The following is a 22531-nucleotide window of genomic DNA, read 5'->3' on the forward strand; positions in this document are numbered from 1 at the left end:
ACGTGTGAGACTTTTTCCTCATCTTTGTTTAGCACAGACTTCTGAGTTTCTTTTATTTCAAACATTTATGCTGTAAGTAAGGCAATTTGGCAAGCAATTTTAGAGGTGGTTGCAACATATCCTGCTAAATTGTCTTGTTTTTCCCCACGAAACACTTAAATAGCACAAATACTTTGTCAGATCAATAATAAAATACTTTCTAAATGAAAGACTGAAGACCATTAATCAAACCTAAATCAAAGTGAATGGCTTAACTTTGCTCTATTTGGAGATTAAATGTAAGGATTTAAATACACACACCATAAAAATGTACGGTTTTCAATATTTTCCATCCATTCACTTTCTATATGACAGTAATATTGCCAAATTTGAAGCTTTATTTTATTCAAGATCTGTCTTGCAAATTACTTTACAAAATATTTTATATACTTAAAGAGTGGAGAACCAACGTTAGAAATAATGCTAGAGGAGGTAGGAATTGAAATCTGGAAACCTGAGGGGAGTAAGTCACAATCAAACTGACGTGTGTGTTTGTGCCATTAGGAATTTCCCAACATCTAGAACCTCCATCTTCAAGGGAACTGCATAATCCACTGTTTTTGTTTGTTTGCTTTTGTTTTTCATGCTCTTAGGACCACCTCACTTAAAATTAGGTCCTCTTCAAATAAAAGCCCAGGAAGGAAAACTCTGGGTCAGAAATCCACCATGTGTGGTTTTTGTTGTTGTTGTTGTTTTGTTTGTTTGTTTGTTTGTTGCCAAATTGGGCTCTGTATTCCTCTCCTTTCTATCCAGTTTAAGACAGTTTGGCACCTGCTCTCTTCTTTTCTTCCAGACATATCTGTTCTGCCATCCTTTCCTAGCTACACTCTTGGTTTTTTTTAGCTGAGAAAGGATTGATTGTCTCTCCATTGTCTAGAATTTTTTTCTAGCTCCAACTTTCTTGGTCATATTTTCCTCCTTTATGAATCCATCTAGTTGGCGCTAATCCCCAGTCTGATCTGCCAGAACTTGTTATGTAATTCCCGGCTCCATATTCCTTTCATTTAAAATCTGCATCCTAGAAAAAGCTCCTCAGAGTAAACCCTCCCCAAGAGAATATAGACATCTTTGCCTTCACATTTGCCATTTTTTATTTACTCATATTAAAAGAAGGCCAAACAACAGATCTTTTACTTAAAAATAAAATAAAATGATAATGTTTTCTATCATTTTTTCTTTTTTTTAAAATTTTTGTTAATGTTTTTATGTATTTTTGATACAGAGAGAGAAAGAGCATGAGCAGGGGAGGGGCAGAGAGAGAGGGAGACACAGAATCCAAAGAAGGATCCAGGCTCTGAGCTGTCAGCATAGAGTGTGATTCAGGGCCCGAACTCACAGACTGTGAGATCATGACCTGAGCTGAAGTCAGATGCCCAACTGACTGATTAACCCAGGCGCCCCACCATCATTTTTTTTTCAAATGAAGACTTATTCTCTCAACACTGTGTTACAAACTTTCCAAATAATGTTGCTAATTATTATATAAAAGATTACTAGATTGAAACTAAGACCTTAAATTTTATTTATTTTTATTTTTATTTTTTTACAAATGTTTTAATGTTTATTTTTGGGAGAGAGAGAGAGAGAGAGCAAGTGGGGGAGGAGCAGAGAGAGAGGGAAACACAGAATCAGAAGCAGTCTCCAGGCTCTGAGCTCTCAGCACAAAGCCTGACGTGAGACTCAGACCCACAAACCATGAGATCACGACCTGAGCTGAAGTCAGATGCTCAACCAACTGAGCCACCGAGGCACCCTGAGACCTTAAATTTTAATTGAAATATATATAAGTAGATAATGGTGGAGATAAAAATACTACATAAGACCTATGGGTAGTTTCTATCTAGTAAGCAATTAAATTGAGAAGAATTTTTCTTTAGCTAGGGTTGGGGCAAACTTGAAATAGGTCTTTTGGTAACAAAAATGCCAAACATGTACTCATGTACTTCTTATTGGGAAAAAAAAAATATGACGTAACCCTGAATGTGTGTTGTTGACTGAAGAGTGCGATATGGATTGGTAAGGCACATCATTTCGTATTTGCTTTAGCTGCCACGGGTAGGTCTTGGTCTACTTGGTAGGTATTGTTTGTTTTTTTTCCGATGGATATACAGAGGGTGCAGTGTGACCTGCACACCATTGGCGGATCTTGACACCTGTGTTCTTATTTGAACAGTAACTGCTAAAAGATAAGAAGCTGAGTTTGAAATTGCTGAAGAGCTTTTGAAGGATGCTTCTTCCTTCCTGCAAGAGGAAATGTTGTGACAAGGAACTCAAAAGAGTTTACCATGATTGAAGCTGGGCTGGAATTTGAATGCTTTACACATGACATTATTAAGGCGATAAATGATGCTGGGTTATGTATTCTGATGTTGTTGTTGTCTGGCATCAGCATAGAAGGACATGACTTACGGATGAGGTTTTCTCTGAAGGACACTCATGTTTCCAATATAAGTATCCTGAGACAAGACTTAACTTTGGATGGGAGATGAGAAGTGGGGTGGTCGACCATAGATTAAATAGAAGAAGAAAAAAAAAACTTTCCATTTTAGGAATTTTTAAGATAGTTGAACTCCTAGAGGGCAAGTATTCTTAAGAAGATTCACATTGGTGGGCATTTTCTGATTCTCCAAAAACATGAAAATAACTTGTGCTAAACAATCCTAGATATTTTTTTACTACAAAACTTAACTGGGAACAATGGCAACTCATCTTTCTAGTTGTTGAGGCAAAAAACTTGAAGCCATCTTGGATCCCTTTCTTTTGCTCACATCACACATTTAATCTTCAGGAAGCCTTTCTGGCTTTTATATATCCAAAGTATAAACACTTCGCAATGTTCTGTCTGCTACCACCTGGGCATCATTGCATGGATTATTACAATGCCCTGCTAACTTCTCCCACCTTGCTCATGGACTGTCTGTTACAGTCACATTTCAGTCGGTGTATTCCTGTTATTTTAACTCAGTTCATTTGGCTATGCCACCTCTGTACCCGTGGTGGCTCCTCATTTCTCTCAAAGTAAAAATCATGTCCCTTATGGTCTAAATGATCTAAAGTGCCCTATATCATCTGGCTCCCCATTAACTCTCTAAACTTAAATCCCATTTTTCTCCTTTTTGTTCATCCTGTTTTTACCACTTTTTGCACTTTTTTTTTCTTTAAATGACAGGCCAGGACTGATGTCCACAAAAAGGGGGTTTAAGAAACATCAGGCCCTTGCTCTCCCATGAAGACATAAACTAAGGAACTAGACTGTAACTAACATTATAGGAGCTTTGGGAAAGACTACAACAACCAAGAGAATGCCCAATAAAAATTCAAATGGTAAGAAGTTTTGTTTTGTTTTTACTTACCCTTGTTCCACCTCCTCTTTGGTATAGCATGGCACAGTCTGGGGGTAGCAGTGGGCTGGTTCCTAGTTCCCATCCAGGAGGAACAGAAACCAGAACAAGTCGAATTTGAAAACTTATACCCTGTGCACAGGCTGCCTGAGTAATTTGTCTTTGTGTTATCCAACTCAGAGCTCGGGTGGTCAAGAGCTGTGGGTAGAAGTGGGCATGGGTTGTGGAAGCCAAAATGGGACCACAAACCTGCAGACACAATGGAGAAAGAGATTACACTTCACCTAACAAGGGAAGAATACATATTTTTCTCAAGTGAGCATGGAATATTGTCCATGAGAGACCCATTTTAGACCACACGCACAAATAAAACTTAACAAATTTATAAGGATTCAAATCATACAAAGTGTCTTTTCTAATCACAATGGAATTAAACTCAAAGTCAACAGCAGCAGGAAAAGTGGGAAACCCACAAGTATGTGGAAATAAACAACATACTCTTAGCCAATGGGTCAAAGAAGAAACAAAGAAAAATTTTAAATATCTTAAAAAATAAAAACACAACACATCAAAACTTACTGTACAATGAAGACAGTGTTAAGAGGGAAAATTATAGTTGAAAATGTTTACCTTAAAAAAAGAAGAAGAAAGAAAGGAGACCTAACTCACATCAACAACCTGACTTTACAGCCCGAGGAACTAGAAAAAGAACAAGCGAAAGCCAAAGCTATTGAAGGAAAGAAATAATAAAAACTAGAAGAGAGGTAAATGAAATAGAGAATATAAAATAGATAAAATCAATGAAATCTAGTTGGGTCTTTGAAAATAACAACAGAACTGACAAACCTTTAGCTCGACTGACACATAAAATAGACGACTCAAGAAAATAACATCAGAAGTGAAAGAGAGGACATTACTATCAATTGCACAGAAAATTTACAGAAATTTTACTACCTCTGATAGCCTTTCAAAATGCATTTTTTAAAAATAATAAGACATGAAAGTCAAAATTAGTCCTTGATTCATGGGCTTTGGAATGGATATTGTGTTAACAAGCATGAAAACAACATCAATTTCATTGTACAGCTCCATCAGAGCTCTTCAGTGACCAGGTACATTGCCAATGAACAGTCATTTTTCTTCTGAGCAGTAGGCCTGGAAAGATCTATGCATCCCTATATTTATTGCAGTGTTATTCACAATAGCCAAGATATGGAAGCAATGAAAGTGTCCAGCCATAAGTGAATGGATAAAGAAGGTGTGGTGTATATATGTGTATATATATACACATATATACACATATACATATATACATACATGTGTATATATGTACACATATATACACATATACATATATACATACATGTGTATATATATACTACATACATATACACATATACATACAATGGGATATTACTCAGTCATAAAAAAGAATGAGATCTTGCCATTTGCAACAACATGGATGGACTTAGAGGGTATAATGCAGAGCAAAATATGTCTATCAGAGAAAGACAAATACCATATGATTCCTCTCATATGTGGAATTTAAGAAATGAACAAAGTTAAAAAGGGCCAAATAAAAACAGACAAATACAGAGAACAAATGAGTGGTTGCCAGAGAAGAGGTCAGTGGGGGGGATGGGTGAAATAGGTAAAGGGAATTAAGAATACACTTACCTTGATGAGCACTTGAAAATGTGTAGAATTGTTGAATCATTATATTGTATACCTGAATCTAAAATAACACTGTATGTTAATTATACTTCAATAAAATATAATAAAAACCCACTAAATCTCACAGTTATAAGTGATTTAATTTGGAAATTTTATGTTACGGATATTTTGCCACAATAATAACAATGATTTAAACATAAAAAACAAAAGGGGTGCCTGGCTGGCTTATTTCATAGAATACAAGACTCTTGATCCCAGGGTTGTGAGTTCAAGTCCCACATTTGGTATAGAGATTAGTTTTGAAAAAGTACTAACAAATGTTTAAAAAAAATCCAACATTTGATTTCATCTCAAAGTCTTTGACTTCCTGTTTCTTCTGCATGGACCATTCTGTCCCAATTTATCCACAGAATTAATTTTCTTAGCCTTTCTAATCCTCACTCAAATATCATTTTTAAATGAGTCTAACCTTGAACATACCATATAAAATTACCTACCCAGAATCTCCCAAACTACCTGAACCCAATCTACTTTTTAAATAATATTATCACATTATACTTAACCATTTATTATTTCTACCATTTTTATCTGTTTCCTACCAGACAGTAGGCTTTATGAGAGCAGGGATTTTTAACTGTTTGCTTCCACATGTATCTCCAGAATCAATGACACAGTGCCTAGCCCAAAATAGATGTTTCATAAACCTTAACCCAGAAAGTTGAAAGGAGAATGCCATACAACTAAGTATATGTATGATATTATGCGTAGGCCTATGAGTACTGAGACATGCCAAGTCTAACTGTAAGCTACTGTGTACATTTACTTCTCAGTATCACTGAGCCTTTATCAAAGGTTCACCATGATCTCAGCTGATATCTTTGAGAAAGAAACAAAGAATATCCATCTAAGCTTGGAAACTGGTGTAAGAAACAACAACAACAGCAACAACAACAACATCATAGGGAAAGTTCAGTACAGAACTTGCAGATACGGTAACAATGAAACAAACTGGAGAAGGCCAAGAGGAAAGAGATCTCACAGCCAGATAAATGGTCAAGATGTGAGGAATAAGTATATTTTACCTACGGTTATCTCCAGGGTGCACCCAGAAATACCTTGTGTTGTAGAACCTAGTGGAAAACTGGTTTCTAGCAGTCAAGAAGGTTGGGATCCCAAAGTCAGTGTGTTTCATAATATTACCAGAAATATTACTTCATAATTTGGTGAAGAATGGAATAGTCCGCTAATCTCATAATCATGCCACTGTAAAATAGGTGTTAATATATTTTAATTTTATAAATGGGAAACCTTCATTCCAGAAATGTCCTCTAACTTTCTCAATTATGTTGTACTCTCATCTGTCTGATTTCAACATAAAATACTCCCAGGACCAAGAAAATACTTTTCTTTTTTTAATTTTTTTTTTTTTTTAATTTGAGAGAGACAGGTCAAGTAGGCAGAGGAAGAGGGAGAGAGAGAATCTTAAGCAGGCTCCATGTTCACTGCAGAGCCTGATGCAGGGATTGAACCCACGACCATGAGATCATGACCTGAGCTGAAACCAAGAGTTGGACATTCAACTAAACTAAGTCACCCAGGCGCCCTGTCACTTTTAATTTTTAAAGAAAGTATACAACTCAGTTCTAAAATTTAATTTTATTTATGAAATAGTTAAGAATTAAAGGGAAAATTATGACATGACTCAAAACTTTTCTGGTGAAATAGTTTATATGTTCTTCCTCACTGAAAGTGTAATTGTTGAAACATAGCAGCCAAGAAAACAAAATGACATATAAAAATGTGTAAAAAGATATAAAAAAGGACATAGAAAACAAGTAAAATAATTCATGAATCCTATCTTTCAAAATATATAATATTTTAATGAACATCTTTTGAATATTGTCATGTAATTTTTCTAAAGCATTTTCCCTTTGAAATTGCAATAAACTGTTGGAGATAACGTCACCAAATATCTATTTCTGCCAGAACACAGTGCATCTGGGTATAACTTAATGGTTTACATATTAATTTTCTCATCTCATTCTGATGAGCAGAAAAATGCTTTAATATAAATGCAGTTAAGTTTGTCATTTTGTATCTATGCAACATAATTCCCCAAATTTATTATTGGTATCATCAATAGTTCCTACCAGTTTCAAAGCATTCAGGGAAGAAAAATGTGTCAAGTTGAAGAAGAAGCAAAACTTTCCTCAACATAATTAATGTCCATTTTTATTTTTATTGTCTGATCAATTATTTTAAAAGGTTACAAGATAATACAATAACGTTTTGATTGATACACACAACCAATATCTTAGCACTTCAGGAGGTAAAACAAATTTCAGTAAAAACAATCATAATAAATTCTACCAGAAAGGAGAAAATAACTAATTCAACTGAGATTTCTCACTGGGCTTAAAAAGGTATGAAATTAAGGGCTAAGGAAAAAGCATTACAATCTATGGCTGCAGGATGCCCCACAATGTGATTGATTTACTCTATTTCAGAACAAATTTTCAAGCTGATTTCTTTACCTTGTGTAACACAACGCAATTATTTTCTCTGAAGATTTCTGGTGATTGTCTAATTGTCTAATATATAAATGTGCCTCTTCTGGCTAAAGACTCACCCCACAGTTACATACAAAAACTATAGGCAAATCTTAATCCTAATTCAAGTTCTCTTTTCTAGTTCTGCTCTTGTAAATAAGACTTTGCTGTTTTCATCTGAGATCCTGGGAATTCCTAGATAAAATAATTTTTAAAAACCCTAAGATATGTTTTAAACAGTTAGGTGTGTGGAATCCATGTACAATTGCTTATGTGTATACAAAAATACCTTAAGCATCTCTGACAGTTCACCAAAACTGATTCAAATAATTAAGGGCTTCCTGTTTACAAATTTTAAAAATAACAAAACTACGTACGATTAATTACAAAATATAATAAATAAATATGTTTCTGAATACTTCAGGTCGTTTGCTAAGCCCTGGAGATACAAGCACTCTCTGTGATGTCAAGTGGCAATAATCAGAAATGTCATGCAAAATGTCCTATAGGAGACAGGAATTCACTAGAGCAAAGGTCAGGGCTAGAGGGTGGTGGATATGATTCCCAGCAAAGCCACTGAAAATGAAAATTGCATAGCATACAAAGGGAACTAATAAAGTGGTTTTGAGCTGCTGACCAATAACAAGTAAGGCAGGGGAAAAATAAGAAAGGAGAGGTAGGAAGGAACCAGAGAATCACAACTATGGAGGGAGCTTGGATTATATCCTGTGGGTGATGCAAAACCATTGAAAGGTTTTAACCAGGGAAGTTACATCACTGGACATGAAGAAGTAATTTTGTCAGATGAAGCAAAACAACTAAGGACCAAAGATTCCTAAAAGAACCATTGTGAAATATCAAAGTCTCAAGTGCACCTTAAAATCTGCACAGGATAAAGTCTGCACAAATTCACAGAAGAACTAGAATGGGGTTTTACTGAGTATATATTCATCACACATTTATCCATCCATACTTCTGTCCATCCATCCATCCATCCTTCCATCCATCCATCATCCATCCCTTTACCTATTGCTGAATTCATTTAAGTTCATTCATTCATTTCTCCTCATCTTCTTGCCCTGCCTATGCTCTCCCTTCCCACTGTGTTTGACAGCATCTTCATTTTGAGTTATGTCATTCCAGGCTCATCTAATACATTTCTTGCTCCATACCTGGAATCCTGGAATTGACCACTTATCTAGGAGGTCCTGTTTCCTTTATGTACAATATTATGTTATCTGGGTGCAAGAGATATTCTTTGTTACTGACTTGGCCATTATTTTTAGGACTTGTCAGTGGACACAGCTAATCTATCTATTATCTCTCTCTCTCTCTCTCTCTCTCTCTATCCCTCTATCCATCTATCTATCATCTATATCTATCTATCTATCTATCTATCTATCTATCTATCTTTAAAGAGAAAATACATCATGAATCCATTTTAAAATGTTAATGTTGGTGAAAATATATAAATACCCATGTAGCATTACTCCATTTACATAAAACTCAAGAATGCGCAAAAGTAAATCGTTTCATTTGTGGATGAATCATCAGGTTGTAAAACAAAGCAAGTAAGTAATTTCCGTTCCAGTAGGGATATGTTTACCTCCAGAGGAGGGGAGGCTGTGATCCAGTAGGGGCGTTCAGAAGCTTCTGGGAGCGCTGACCATGCCTTTTCCCTTGATGGAGGTAGTTATATAAAGTGTCTGTTAACTTTAGAGTCGTTTGCTAGGTTATACATATGTTCATACAATTTACTGTCTGTGTTAAAATTCACAGTATAAAGCTAATTTTAAAAAGTTGCTGTGGCCTGCTGTTCCCAACTTTTCTTAAGCATCACTGATTTTACTCTCCAACTTTCTTTTCCCAACGATTTCAGTGCTATTTTTGAATATTCCAAGCTTTAAAAATTTCATGCACAGCATTTGGAGGTTTTTGGAGGAATGACACCAAAGCATTCTAATAAATATGCTTTATTTAGCTTGTTAGATTAGCTTCACCAGGACTTTTTTTTCCCTCTTTTTTTTTTCTGCCTTGCACTATTGATCCACACATGAGTAATAAATAACTCCATTTTCTCTCATTAACTGAATTATCAAAGTCCACCATCCTGGCCTCTATATCTTTAATTTGTGCTCAGTGTATTTTAAACTAAAAACATTCGCTGAGCATTTTGTAGTTGCCCAGAACTGTGCCACGCACCTACCAAACAGCATTTCCCCGTCTTTGAAAGCATTTGCATTATGTTGATGAAATATAGTGTTGAAAAATTAAATTATTGGGCATTGTTTTGCACTCATAGTCTATAGGCCGCTAAAACACAAATGCTATTTTTATTTATTCAGATTTCAAATTAGAAGAAACAAATCTGGTTCCTGACATAGGCTGTATTTATAATAGGAGCACGGTTCTATGAAGGAGAGGTAAATATTTTGTCTTATTCACATTAAATAGGCCCAGAGGAGCAGATCAATGCTATATTTTTGTGGTTTAGTTTGTTTTGTTGTTATTGTTTAGAAATAACTGGTAATTGGTGGGTCTGGGATTTGAACCCCGGTCTTAGTTTTATTACCTACTCCAAGGTTTCATTCCAATTTCCTCTACCACACGATGCATCAACCCTACTAATTGCCACAAAGACGATCCAATCCTATTTGCAAGCCAAGCTTTCACTGCGTCTATCTGGTGTCTCTGAATATTCTAAATCCCAGAACACTGGGTAAATTGGGCTCTCATGTGGATGGATACAACCCAACACACTGGCTGAACATGAAAATATCACTTACTTATAAAACTGGGCAGCTTTGGTAAAGGATTCTGTTGCCATTATAAATGGGATAAAAGCTAAATTCAATGATTTCTGAGGCATGCTGAGCAGTGGAAAGAATCTTGGTTTGGGAGTTGGGAAATATCAATTTGTACCCAGTCTCTGTTGCTTCTATGAGGTAGTAAGTAGGCAACTCCCCCTTGTTTTACAGCTCCAAATTCCACTGCATTCTGACTCTAGCCTAGCATTCCAGGCTAACCCCATTCATTAGTGCTCTCTTTCTCCCTTCCAGATCACCCACCCTATCATCTTCCTTTCTGTCCAACACGCACGCGCGCACACACACACACACACACACACATCCTAGTCATTCTGAATTTTGCCCTGAGCACGCCATGAATCTTTCAGCCTCACTGCTAACATGTGGGCGGTTCCCAGGAAGTATCATTTGATTTCTTCCTGAATCAGCAAAACAATGTTCTATTGTCTTTGTTAAGGTGACAGAAAGATATGCAATAAACTGACCTAAATAAAAAGGGAACATATTACTCAAGGGCTTTCAAAGGAACAAAACACAGCTGCACCTCTTAAGAACATAGGTTACAGACGTTAGACTGAGGTAAGACTGAGGTTACTGAGGTAAGTATCTGACTCCTGAGGTAAGGCTGGGGTGGGAAACTTAAACTGTAATTTGCTTGAGGCTTAGTGTGGGTGAATCTGGGTGTTAAAAGCTCCAGAGGGGAGTTTAATTCCTAGACCTCTACCAGGTTCTCACACTGAGGATCAGAGAAAAATCCCCTCATACTTCTGGATGGGAAAAGGAAAAGTGGCCATTTTGAAATATGCTAGGATATTCTGTTCTTTTTTTTTTATGTTTGTTTATTTATGTGTTTATTTATTGAGAGAGAGAAAGAGAGAGCGTGTGCATGAATGGGGGAGGGGCAGAGAGAGAGGGAGACACAGAATCTGAAGCAGGCTTCAGGCTCTGAGCTCTCAGCACATGGGGCCCAAATCAACAAACTGTGAGATCATGACCTGAGCAGAAGTCAGATGTTGGAAGTCGGATGTTGGAAGTCAGACACTCAACCAACTGAGCCACCCAGGTGCCCCGTATTTTGTTCTTTTTTTCATTTAAAATTTTTTAGTGTTTATTTATTTTGGAGAGAGAGAGAGAGAGAGAGAGAGAGTGAGGCAGAGAGAGAGGGAGGCACAGAATGCAAAGCAGGCTCCAGTCTCTGAGCTATCACCACAGAGCCCCATGCGGAGCTCGAACTCTCAAACTGCAAGATCATGACCTGAGCCAAAGTTGGAGGCTTAACCGACTGAGCCACCCAGGCGCCCCCCCAAGGATTCTAGTCTTTTAAAACAGGATTGCTCTTAAGGGAAACTGTTCTACCAGTGCCTAACCTATTGGTTTTTTTTTCAGAGCCTAATTGGCCTGGGGGAAGGGAACTACCCAAAGTAGCCCATTCTAGCATCCCACAAAGGGAACAAAACTATTTCAGCTCCCTCCAGTCATCCTGTCCCATCAAAGCGGGGAAGAAGAAACTGAGAGTCACTTTTAAGGTTCACAGCTGAGAGGCATGGATAGGCTCACTAAGAGACTGTGACCTAATCATGGGACTACAGAATACTACCCCCCTCCGCACATCTCACCACAACGCCATAGACCTATTTGCCAGAGTTACTTTGACCCACTACAATATACCAAGCTTTCAACAAGAAGTTACAATGCACACTAAAAGGAAAAACAAAACAAAACACAGTTTGAAGAGATAGGGCAAGTATCAGAACCAGACTCAGATACGGCAGGATTCTGATATTTCAGACAAAGAACTTTTCAGCTATGATTAATAGACTAAAAACTCCAAAAAAAAAAAAGTAGGTAACATGCACAAACACAGACACTGAAATCAGAGAGACTGAAATTCTAAGAAAGAACAAAAAAGAGATGCTAGAAATTAAAAATGCTACAATGGAAATGAAAAATGCCTTAGATGAGGTCTTAGTACATTGGACATGGCTGAGTAAAGGATCCCTGAACTTGAGAAGATATACATAAAAACTTTCAAAACTGAAAAGCAAAGAGAAAAATAGTAAAAAAAAAAAAAGAAAAGAAAAGAAAGGAAAAAGTAACAGAAAATTCCAGAACTGAGAGACAACTACAAAAGGTTCATATAATGGGAAAACCAGAAGAAGGAGAGGGAGGAGGTGGAAGGAAGAGGAGAGAGATAGGAGAGGTAGGGCGGGAAGACGGAGAGGAGGAAAGGAACAGAAGAAATATTTGAATAAATAATTACAGAGAATTTCCCCTAATTCAATGTCAGAAACCAATTCAGAGATCCCAAAAGCCCAGTGACCATCAAACAAGACAAAAATCCAAAAAAAAAAAAAAAAAAAAAAAAAAAAGAAAAGAAAAGAAAGAAACCAAAACACACAAACAACTGAAAACTACACCTAGGTGTGTTTCACTCAAATTGCAGAACATCAAAGATAAAGAAAAAAATTCTGAAAGAAGCCATTGGTAAAAGACACTTTACCTGTATAGAAGTATAGATAAGAATTACATAGGACTTCTCCTCAGAAACCATGCAAGGAAAAGACAATGGAGTGAAATAAACTCTTGAGAGAAAAATTCATCAACCTAGAATTCTGTAAACTGAAAAATTATCTTTCAAAAGTAAATGAGAGGGGTGCCTGGCTGGCTAAGTCGGTAGAACATGTGACTCTTGATTTCAGGGTCATGAGTTCAAGCTCCAATGTGGGCATAGAGCTTACTTAAAAAAACGTAGATGAGATATATAAGAATTTTCAAGACAAACAAACTTTGAAAGAATTTGATGTACAAATTCTACCTTGCGTAAAATATTAAAAAGAAATTATTCAGAGAGAAGGAAACTAATATAAGTCAGAAACTCAGAACTATTTAAAGAAAGGAAGATCATTAAGAAATGCATGCTTTTCTTGTTCTCAGTTATCTAACAGAAAACAATTTGTTTAATGTTAGAAAGCATGTTTTCATTTATATGCTTGTATGTATGTTAATGTTTGCTTAAATGACTTATATACATATATGCATGTATTTACTTACATAAGTATAAATGAAATGAATGACAACTGTGATACAAGGTATGGGAAAAAGGAATTGGAATATTGTATTATTATAAAGTACTTGCATTATCCAGGAAGTGGTATAGTGTTATTGGAAAGTGTATGGATAGGCAAAGCACAGAGGACTTTTAAGGTGGTAAAATTGTTCTATATGATGTTATAATGTGTATATGTACCATTACACACTTGTCAAAACCCATAGAATGTATGACCCTAAGAGTAAACCCTATTTAAACTATGGAATTTCAGTGATAATGACGTTCTAATGTAGGTTCATCAATTACAACAAGTGTACCACTCTGGTGGGGTGGGAGGTTCTGCATGTGTGGGGACAGGGGGCACATGGGAACTCTATAGTTCTGCTCAATTTTGCTGTGAATCTAAAACTGCCCTAAAAAATAAAGTCTATATAAAAAGGAAAAAGATAAGGAGGAGGAACCATTGGGTTTTCACTGTGGGTGAGACCTCAGGCCAGGTTTCCACCTGTCGCTGGAGATCTGGCTGGGATCTAATCTGATCTTTCTTGATCCAATCAAAGGAGGTGCAGTCAAGGATGCCATTTGAAGATTATTTAGTTGTTCTTTTTAGTTGTGAGTATGAGACTAAAGATTAATCTTTCAGGCTAAGAATAGGTCCCCTTAGGGAGAGTGTTTTAGGCTGGCCTAGCTTAAGTCCCACTGCTGATGGGCAGGCTCATTACAGCAAATGACCATTGATTCACTTTTTCATTCCTTCAAGCAAATTTATTTGGTGCCTATGTATCGGACACTGCTTTGGGGCTAAAAGCAAAACACATGGGTTATTACTCTGGGTGCAGACACAAGACCTAACACTGCTTAGGATCAAATTGTAACTTTGCTTCTGATGAGGTTTTTGGGATGACAGTGGGGTTGGTGGGGTATGGAGCCAACGGCCAAGAAAGAATTCTTAAAGACGTCTCTAGTGCAAAATGGGGATTTTATTAAAGCAAGGTGATAGGACCCACGGGCAGGAAGAGCTGCCCCCAGATCAGGAGGAGAGATGGGAAGGTAAAGTCCAGGGGAAGTTTCCAGTGAGATTTTCATATGCTAAGGAAGACTCACAGGATACTGGAGGCCTAGCCATTGTCAAGCTAAGGTTGTTTGCCTTCTAGCAAATCATTAGCATTAAGAAATAGGGAGTTCCTGGAGAAACATTTTACTCTGCCAGCCTCAAGTATCTGTCACTGGGCTGCAGGTTATAAGGAAATTTAATTCTATCTGCCATTTCCTTCTGCCTTTGTTCCCCACATCCTTATGGAGGGGTGATGTTTGGGCTCCAGGAAACAGAGTCTATAGGTTTCTGGAGATTAGGCTATTGATGAGATTGTTTTTTTCTTGTGATTTCCTAAGATATTTGTAAATAGATGGAAACGGAGGTCCTGTAGGACTATGATCTCTATCAGTTAACCATTTGTTTTTCCTCTTTTCTTTGTTCTAGGGCAGTCAAGAGAGTCCGAGGAAGATCAAACATGTCCCACCTGGGGGTGAGGGGCTGTTTGTGGGCCTGTCAGCTTGCCTTATGCTCCTTCTTCACTTCTGTTATGTGACTGTGTGACAGTGAATTTGATCTCCCTGAGCCTCAGTTGTATAATCTGTAAAATGGAGATAATATAACCCATTTCCTCAGGTTGTAGTGAGGCTAAAATTAAGCTAACCACTGGCACATAGCCTCCGTCTAGGGTGGTCACTACTGAGGGGTTGATCTTGCTGACTCTCTGGTCTGAGAGCGGGCCAGCCAGCCCAGGGGCCATCAACAGGTGTCTCATTCGGGCATGACCCACAACTCCTTTGCAGAAGTGGAGGTAATACGTGGTTAAGATTTGTAAGCCCAAGTGCTGGGGTTTCCTTTAGTCTGGGGTGACACATTGGCAAGTTGTTCCAGGCCAGATGTGTGGCTGCCCAAAGGCCTGGCAGGAGCCAGTAGGCCCAGACCGAGTGGTTCCCAGTGGCATGCACACCCGGGCCCAGGTGTGAAGCCCACATGTGGCCAGTAGCACCTCAGTCCCCACCAAGGATGCGTGGAGACCAGAGCTGCAATCACAGGACTGTACCGGCCCCCTCCCTGCTGGGATGGTGACACTGCTGGTGGCCGGGCTGGTGCTCCAAATGGTGGAGAAGCTGTAGGCAAGCCTGGCTGCAAACCTGGACCCTAGGAAGCTATGGAAATATGTAAAGAAACGCTCCACCTTGCCTGTTACAGTAGCCATTGTTGTGGAGAGCGGTCATGAGAAGAGTAAATAACCTGTGAAAACACCAGCATTGGAAGTTTTGCCAGGGACTCAGTGGCCCAGGGGAATAAGCTGGTTTCTGTATAACCAGACGTTTGAAACTGATGAAAAGGACTTGAAAAAGAGCCATCATTTTTTGTTTTATTCTGCTTTTTATTTTAAATTTTAGTTCGTTAACATACAGTGTGATATGGGTTTCAGGAGTAGAATTCTATGATCACTTACATGCAACACCCAGGGCTCATCACAAATGCCCTCTTTAGTAACCATCACCCATCTAGCCCACCCTCCCACCCACCTCCCTCTGTCAACCCATATTTTGTTCTCTATCATTAAAAGTCTCTGGTGGGAACACCTGGGTGGCTCAATCGGTTAACTGTTTGACTTCAGCACAGGTCATGATCTCATGGTTAGTGAGTTTGGCCCCACGTTGGGCTTTGTGCTGATAGCTCAGAGCCTGGAGGCTGCTTTGGATTCTGTGTCTCCCTCTCTCTCTGCCCCTCCCCTGCTCACACTCTCTCTCTCTCTCTCTCTCTCCCTCTGAAAAATAAATAAACATTAAAAACTTGAAGAAAGTCTCTTATGGTTTGTTTCCCTCTCTTCTCTCCCACCTTGTCTCCCCATACATTCATCTGTTTTGTTTCTTAATTTCACATAAGAGAAAAATCTTATGGTATTTGTCTTTCTCTGATTGACGTATATCGCTTAGCATAATACATTCTAGCTCCATGTAGTTTTTGATGGCTGGGTAATGGTTGAACGTGCCCCAGAGAGGACCTTCAGAAGGAGTAGGACATAGAGAAGGACTACCAAGAAAATAGAAAAGCCTCCAACAGCCAATCCACATCCTCGATCACAGACAGGGAAAAAAGACAACAACAACAAAACTTAGAAAACTCAGACCTGGAAATACCTCACAAAGTGTCTCACAATCTTGAGAGGAGAGATGAGAGGAAGAGGTGCCCCAGAGTTTCACCAACTTCTTCCTATTCCTATTTCTCAGTCCAGGAATCTTCTGATTACTGCCATGTTCAGACCCCTCCATCATCCACCTGTCCTCATCAAGTGTTTGTGGACAATGGTCCGGATCTCCAGTGGAGGACCAGCAACCCACTGTTCCACACCAGAAGCCTGGTCACACAAATACCTCCCAGGACAGTCTGGGGCTCAGTCAATAATAGCACCTGAGTGAGCCCCAGAGGAAAGGGGCTGTGGGTCAAAATAAGGAGCACAAACTGACCCACAAGGAACAAACTTTTGAAGGATACCAAAGGGGATGGAAAATCCTCCTGCTTTGATCAGCAAGAAATCCCACAAGGTGGTATCCATAGAAGAAAGTCAAAGGCCACTCAAAGGGATGAAGCAAAGGAGAAACCACCCTTTAGTGGTATCAAGAAAGAAGGAAAGAAAAGGCAAAATTCTCAAGAATTTTTTACTTCCCTTGGAGGTTGCTTTAGACAACCATCTTAAAAAGCTCAAACATAGTGTCAGCGAAAACCGAACCAAACAAGCAAATTCCAGAGGTTGTAAACACAGGAGAGGGGGCCAGGGTAAAAGAGGTTTCTAACAACCTAAAGACTTAAGAAGAGAAACTTCTTAAGACTTCTAATTTGGATAAAGTCAGTGGTCTCCCTCCCTGAAGTTGAGGAAGATATGGATGATTAATTCAAGCATCCCATCATGTCTTTGGAGTCATACCTTGACTATGTCCAGCCCTGGAAGTAAAAGACAATTTCATTTTTATGGAAAGTTTAATCACTGCACTTGAAGAAAAACAACACATACAAAAATAATATTCTAAAAGCACTAGGTAAAAAAAAACATGGACTCCATTCAGAAATTATCTAAAGTGAAGGAAGACAAGTCAGAGAAGCTACAGCCAAGTGGAGCTACTTCTGCCAAGTTGGAAAGGTCCCCACTGAGGCATTACCAGTGTTATCAGACTTCTTTTTCTGAGGTTAGAGGTCCATTACCATCCACCTCCTGCCCTCAAATTGGTGTTCTCCTTCCAACAAAACACAGAGCATTCTCTTCACCCCAGGAAAAAGAAGTTGACTTACTGAACTCAGAATGAATTCTAAGATGCAGGTATATTCTGGTTCTCCAAGTGCCTATCTTCTCAAAACTACTAAGAGCAGAAAAGAGAAATAAAGTTGATGTTACAAATACTTGCTGGTGACTTTCTGACATCTTCCCTTGACAGCCAGATCATCAACATGTATGGAGTCCCTATTTTTAATGAGCACATGGTATTAGCAACTGCAAAATGAAATGCTATGTCTCCTTTAAACCTAGAAATTTTTCAGGAACGCAGTTTACATGCTAACGAAAAAACTTAGAAGTGTGATCCTTCAGTCATAACTTTTCAAGGATATTTTGTAAAAAGTGCTTCTTGGGTCCAAATTTACTTTTATTTAACAATTTTCTTTACACCATTGTTTAAACTGGCATTTCCCACACACATTTGTAGGTCTCACCACACATACGTACAAAGCAAACAAGTGTTTTTAAATTATTTTTTTTCATTTAAGGAATCATAGGATAGCTTAGTTCTTAGTAAAGAACAGAAGTTTTCAAATTGCTAACGTTTCAAAACTTTATTTAAATAAAAAATCAAAGTACTTTGATCAAACCAGGCTAGAATAAAATGTTAATAATGTCCATTCTTATAGCTGTTAACCCACCTGTGTTTGAAAACAATCTGAAAATAATAAGTACTTTATTTTTTTTTAATTTTATTAATGTTTATTTCTGAGACAGAGACAGAGCGTGAACAGGGGAGGGGCAGAGAGAGGGAGACACAGAATCTGAAACAGGTTCCAAGCTCTGAGCTGTCAGCACAGAGCCTGACGTGGGGCTCGGACCCACGAACTGTGAGATGATGACCCGGGTTGAAGTCAGACGCTCAACCAACTGAGCCACCCAGGCACCCCATAAGATGTACTGTAATAAGCCTCAAAATAGTTGGCGTGAAAAACGATTATTGAATTTAAAAATGAACAGATATTAACAAATGTGAGTTAGTATCAGGAAACATAGTTGAGAGTTGAAGTGTTTAGAGTTTGAATAAATGGAATAGCCTCAGAATCATAGTTAGGCAAATGCAAATAAAGTTTCATTTGCACATGGCAACATATGTATTGTCCTCCTCCAGCCTAACACTTGAATACACATCACAACAAAAACTGGAAGGAACTTGGGAATGAAAGAAGTTAAATGCAAAGTCATACATACGGGGAGCCTGGGTGGCTTAATAGGTTAAGCATCCAACTCTCAGTCTTCAGCTCAGGGAATGATCTCACGGGTCATGGGAATGAGCCCCACGTCAGGTTCTTAGCTGACAGGGCAGAGCCTGCCTGGGATTCTCTCTCTCTCTTCCCTGCCCCTGCTCATGCTCTCCCTCTCTCAAATAACTAAACTTAAGAAAAAAAAAAGTAATATATGAAGAGTGTTTAGAATAGTGTGTGGCACATATTAAGTGCTTTATGCTTTAAGTATTATTATTATTAGTGCTACCGACACTATTAATAATGCTACATCTTCAGATAAAAGAAGAATATGAAATATCAACAATTTAAAGTTAAAACCATCAAAATTTATTTGGAATGTTTATTTCAATATAATAACATGACTAAAGGTGACTGGCTGGCTCAGTCAGTGGAGCATGTGACTCTTAATGTTGGGGTCATGAGTTTGAGCCCTACATTGGGGGTATAGGTTACATAAAGTAACTAACTAACTAATAATAATATTATCTTTCCAGAAAAATTTACACAAACACTCCCAAGAACCAATAAGCAAGTATAGCAGGATCACTAGATACAAAACTAGTATACAAAATTCAATTACTTTCCTAGAAGCTTGCAATGAATATTTTGAACTGGAATTAAAAAAAAATAGTATTTATAATAGTACCAAAAATTGAGGTTCATGGAGGTAAATATTGCAAAAAATATATAGAATCTGCATGCTCAAAACTACTAAACACTTTTGGAAGATCAAAGATTTAAAGAAAGGGAAATGTTTTGTTCCCACTCATGGGAAGATTCAGGATTACTAAAATGTTAATTCCTCTCAACTTAATCTATAGATTCAATGCAATCTCAATCATAGTAATTGCTGTCAAGGATGAAAGGAAAATTACTCTAACTCCTTGCTGGTGAATGTGGAAGATGGTATAGCCACTTAGGAAGAAACTTTGGCAGTTTCTTACAAAACTAAATATAATATTACCATAGGAACCAGCAATCATGCTCCTAGGTATATATTCAAATGATGTGAAAACATGTATTTACATAAAAACCTGTATGCAAATTTTTATAACAGCATTATTCATAATAGCCAACAATTAAAAGCAATGAAGGTATCATTCAACAGTTGAATAGAATTTCATATATTTAATAAATAAATAAATAAATAAATAAATAAAAACAAATAAATAAAAATCAACAGTTGAATAGGGAATTAATCTGGTATATATGTACAAGGGAATACTATCCAGGGATAAAAAATAAATATCTCATTACATCATGCAAATACATGTATGAGTTTTAAATGCATATTGCTAAATATAAATGTATTTGCATGGATGTAATCTTCCACTCCAACAGCAGGAAATCTAACTCCTGCCATCTGTCTTATATTACATACCTTTTCATTTACAGTATAAATAAATAGTGGTTTTTGAATTATTGACCCAATATTTAGGAAATTCTAAAGAATCAAGTCTGAAATCTACATAACATATGATTCTATTTGTACGACATTTTGTATATACCAAAATTGTGAAGAGATTACACAGATCAGCATTTGACACACTTTTGACAATGGTGAGGTTTAAGTACATGAAGCACAGATAAATTTTTAAGACTGTAAAATTATTTGTGACATAGAGATGCAAAAAACCTTCAACAAAATATTAGCAAACCAAATTCAATAATACATTAAAAGATCATATACCATGATCAAGTGGGATTTATTCTAGGAATGCAAGAATGATTCAACATCTGCCAGTCAAACAATGTGATACATCACACTGACAAAATGAAGGCTAAACACCATAGATGATCGTCTAAGTAGATGAAGAAAAACATCTGAAAAAAAGTCAACATCCACTTATAATAATAACTCTCAAAAAACGGTGTATGGACAGAATGTATTTCAACATAATAAAGGTTCAACATAATAAATGACAGCTAACATACTTAATGTTGAAAAGATAATACCTTTTCTTTGAGATCACAAATAAGAATGTTCTCTCACCACTTCTATTCAACATAGTATTGGAAGTCCTAGCCACAGCAATTAGGCAGAATAAATAAATAAAAGGCATACAAACTGGAAAGGAAGAAGTAAAGCTATTTGCAGATCACATGAGTTTATTTTTAGAAAACCCTGAATAGTCCACCAAAAAACAGTTAGAACTAATAAATTAATTCAATAAAGTTGCAGGATGCAAAATCGATAGGCAAAACTCTGTTGCATTCTGTGTACTAACATGAACTATCAGAAAGAGAAATTGAGAAAACAACCACATTTATTACTGAATCAAAAAACACACGTAGGAATAAATTTAGCCAATAGGTAAAAAATCTGTTCACTGAAAACTATGACATGGATAAAAGAAACTGAGGAAGACACAAATAAATATAAAGATATTTCATGCTCATGGATTAGAAGAATTAATATTGCTAAAATGTGCATATTACACAAAGCAGTCTACAAATTCAATGCAATCCCTGTTAAAATTCCAATGGAGGGCTGTTGGGGTGGCTCAGTTGGTTAAGCTTCAGACTTCAGCTCAGTTTGTGATCTCACGGTTCTTGGCTTTGAGCCCCGCGTCAGGCTCTGTACTGACAGCTCAGAGCCTGGAGCCTGCTTCAGATTCTGTCTCCAACTCTCTCTGCGCCTCCCTTGCTCATGCTCTCTCTCTCTCTCTCTCTCTCAAAAATAAATAAACATTAAAAAATTAAAAAAAAATTCCAATGGAATCTTTCACAGAAATAGAACAAATAATCCTAAATTTTGTATGGAACCAAAAAAGATCCTGAATACCAAAACCCATTTGAGAGAAAAAGAACAAAGCTGGAAGGATCATGCGCCCTGATTTCAAACTATGCTACAAAGCTATCATAATCAAAAAAGGCATGGTTTTGGCATAAAAACAGACACATAAATAAATGGAAGAGAGTAGAGAGCCCAGAAAATAAATGAACCCTAATTAATTTCTGACAAAGGAGGCAGAAAAGTTAGGGAGTAAGCTCATTAACATTGATCTTAGTAATGAATGTTTCATACCAATGAATTTTTGAATCTGACTCCAAAAGCAAGGACAACAAAAGCAAAAATAAATACATGAAAAGTCAAATTAAAACCTTCTCCACAGCAAAGGAAACCATCAACTAAATGAAAAGGAAACCTGATGAATGGGAGAAGACATTTGCAAATTATACATTTGATAAGGGATTAATATCCAATATATATGAAAAACTTATACAATTCAATAAAAAAAAATCATTTAAGAAATGTGCAGAAAATCTGAATACATGTTTTCCCAGAGAAGACATATAGATGGCCAACAGGCACATGGAAAGATGCTCAACATTACTAATCAGTGGTAAAATGTGAATCAATTCCATAATGGGATACCACCTCACACCTATCAGAATGGCTAGAATCAAAAAGACAAGAAATGAGTGTTAGCAAGAATGTGGAAAAAAAACATTTGTGCACTATTTGTGGGAATGTAAATTGGTGCAGCCACTATGAAAAACCATATGAAACTTCCTCAAATATTTAAAAA

General features: G+C 37.2%; 1 pseudogene; it reads left to right on the top strand.

Moving 5' to 3' along the window:
- The first annotated feature begins 15725 nt into the window (after nucleotides 1-15725).
- Nucleotides 15726-17880, top strand: LOC124514232 (elongin-A-like; annotated as a pseudogene).
- Nucleotides 17881-22531: the final 4651 nt, after the last annotated feature.

This window comes from Lynx rufus, unplaced genomic scaffold, assembly GCF_022079265.1.
Source record: "Lynx rufus isolate CCGP_SWC_20201006 ecotype Redwood Valley unplaced genomic scaffold, mLynRuf1.p SCAF_2, whole genome shotgun sequence".
NCBI classification, from domain to species: domain Eukaryota; kingdom Metazoa; phylum Chordata; class Mammalia; order Carnivora; family Felidae; genus Lynx; species Lynx rufus.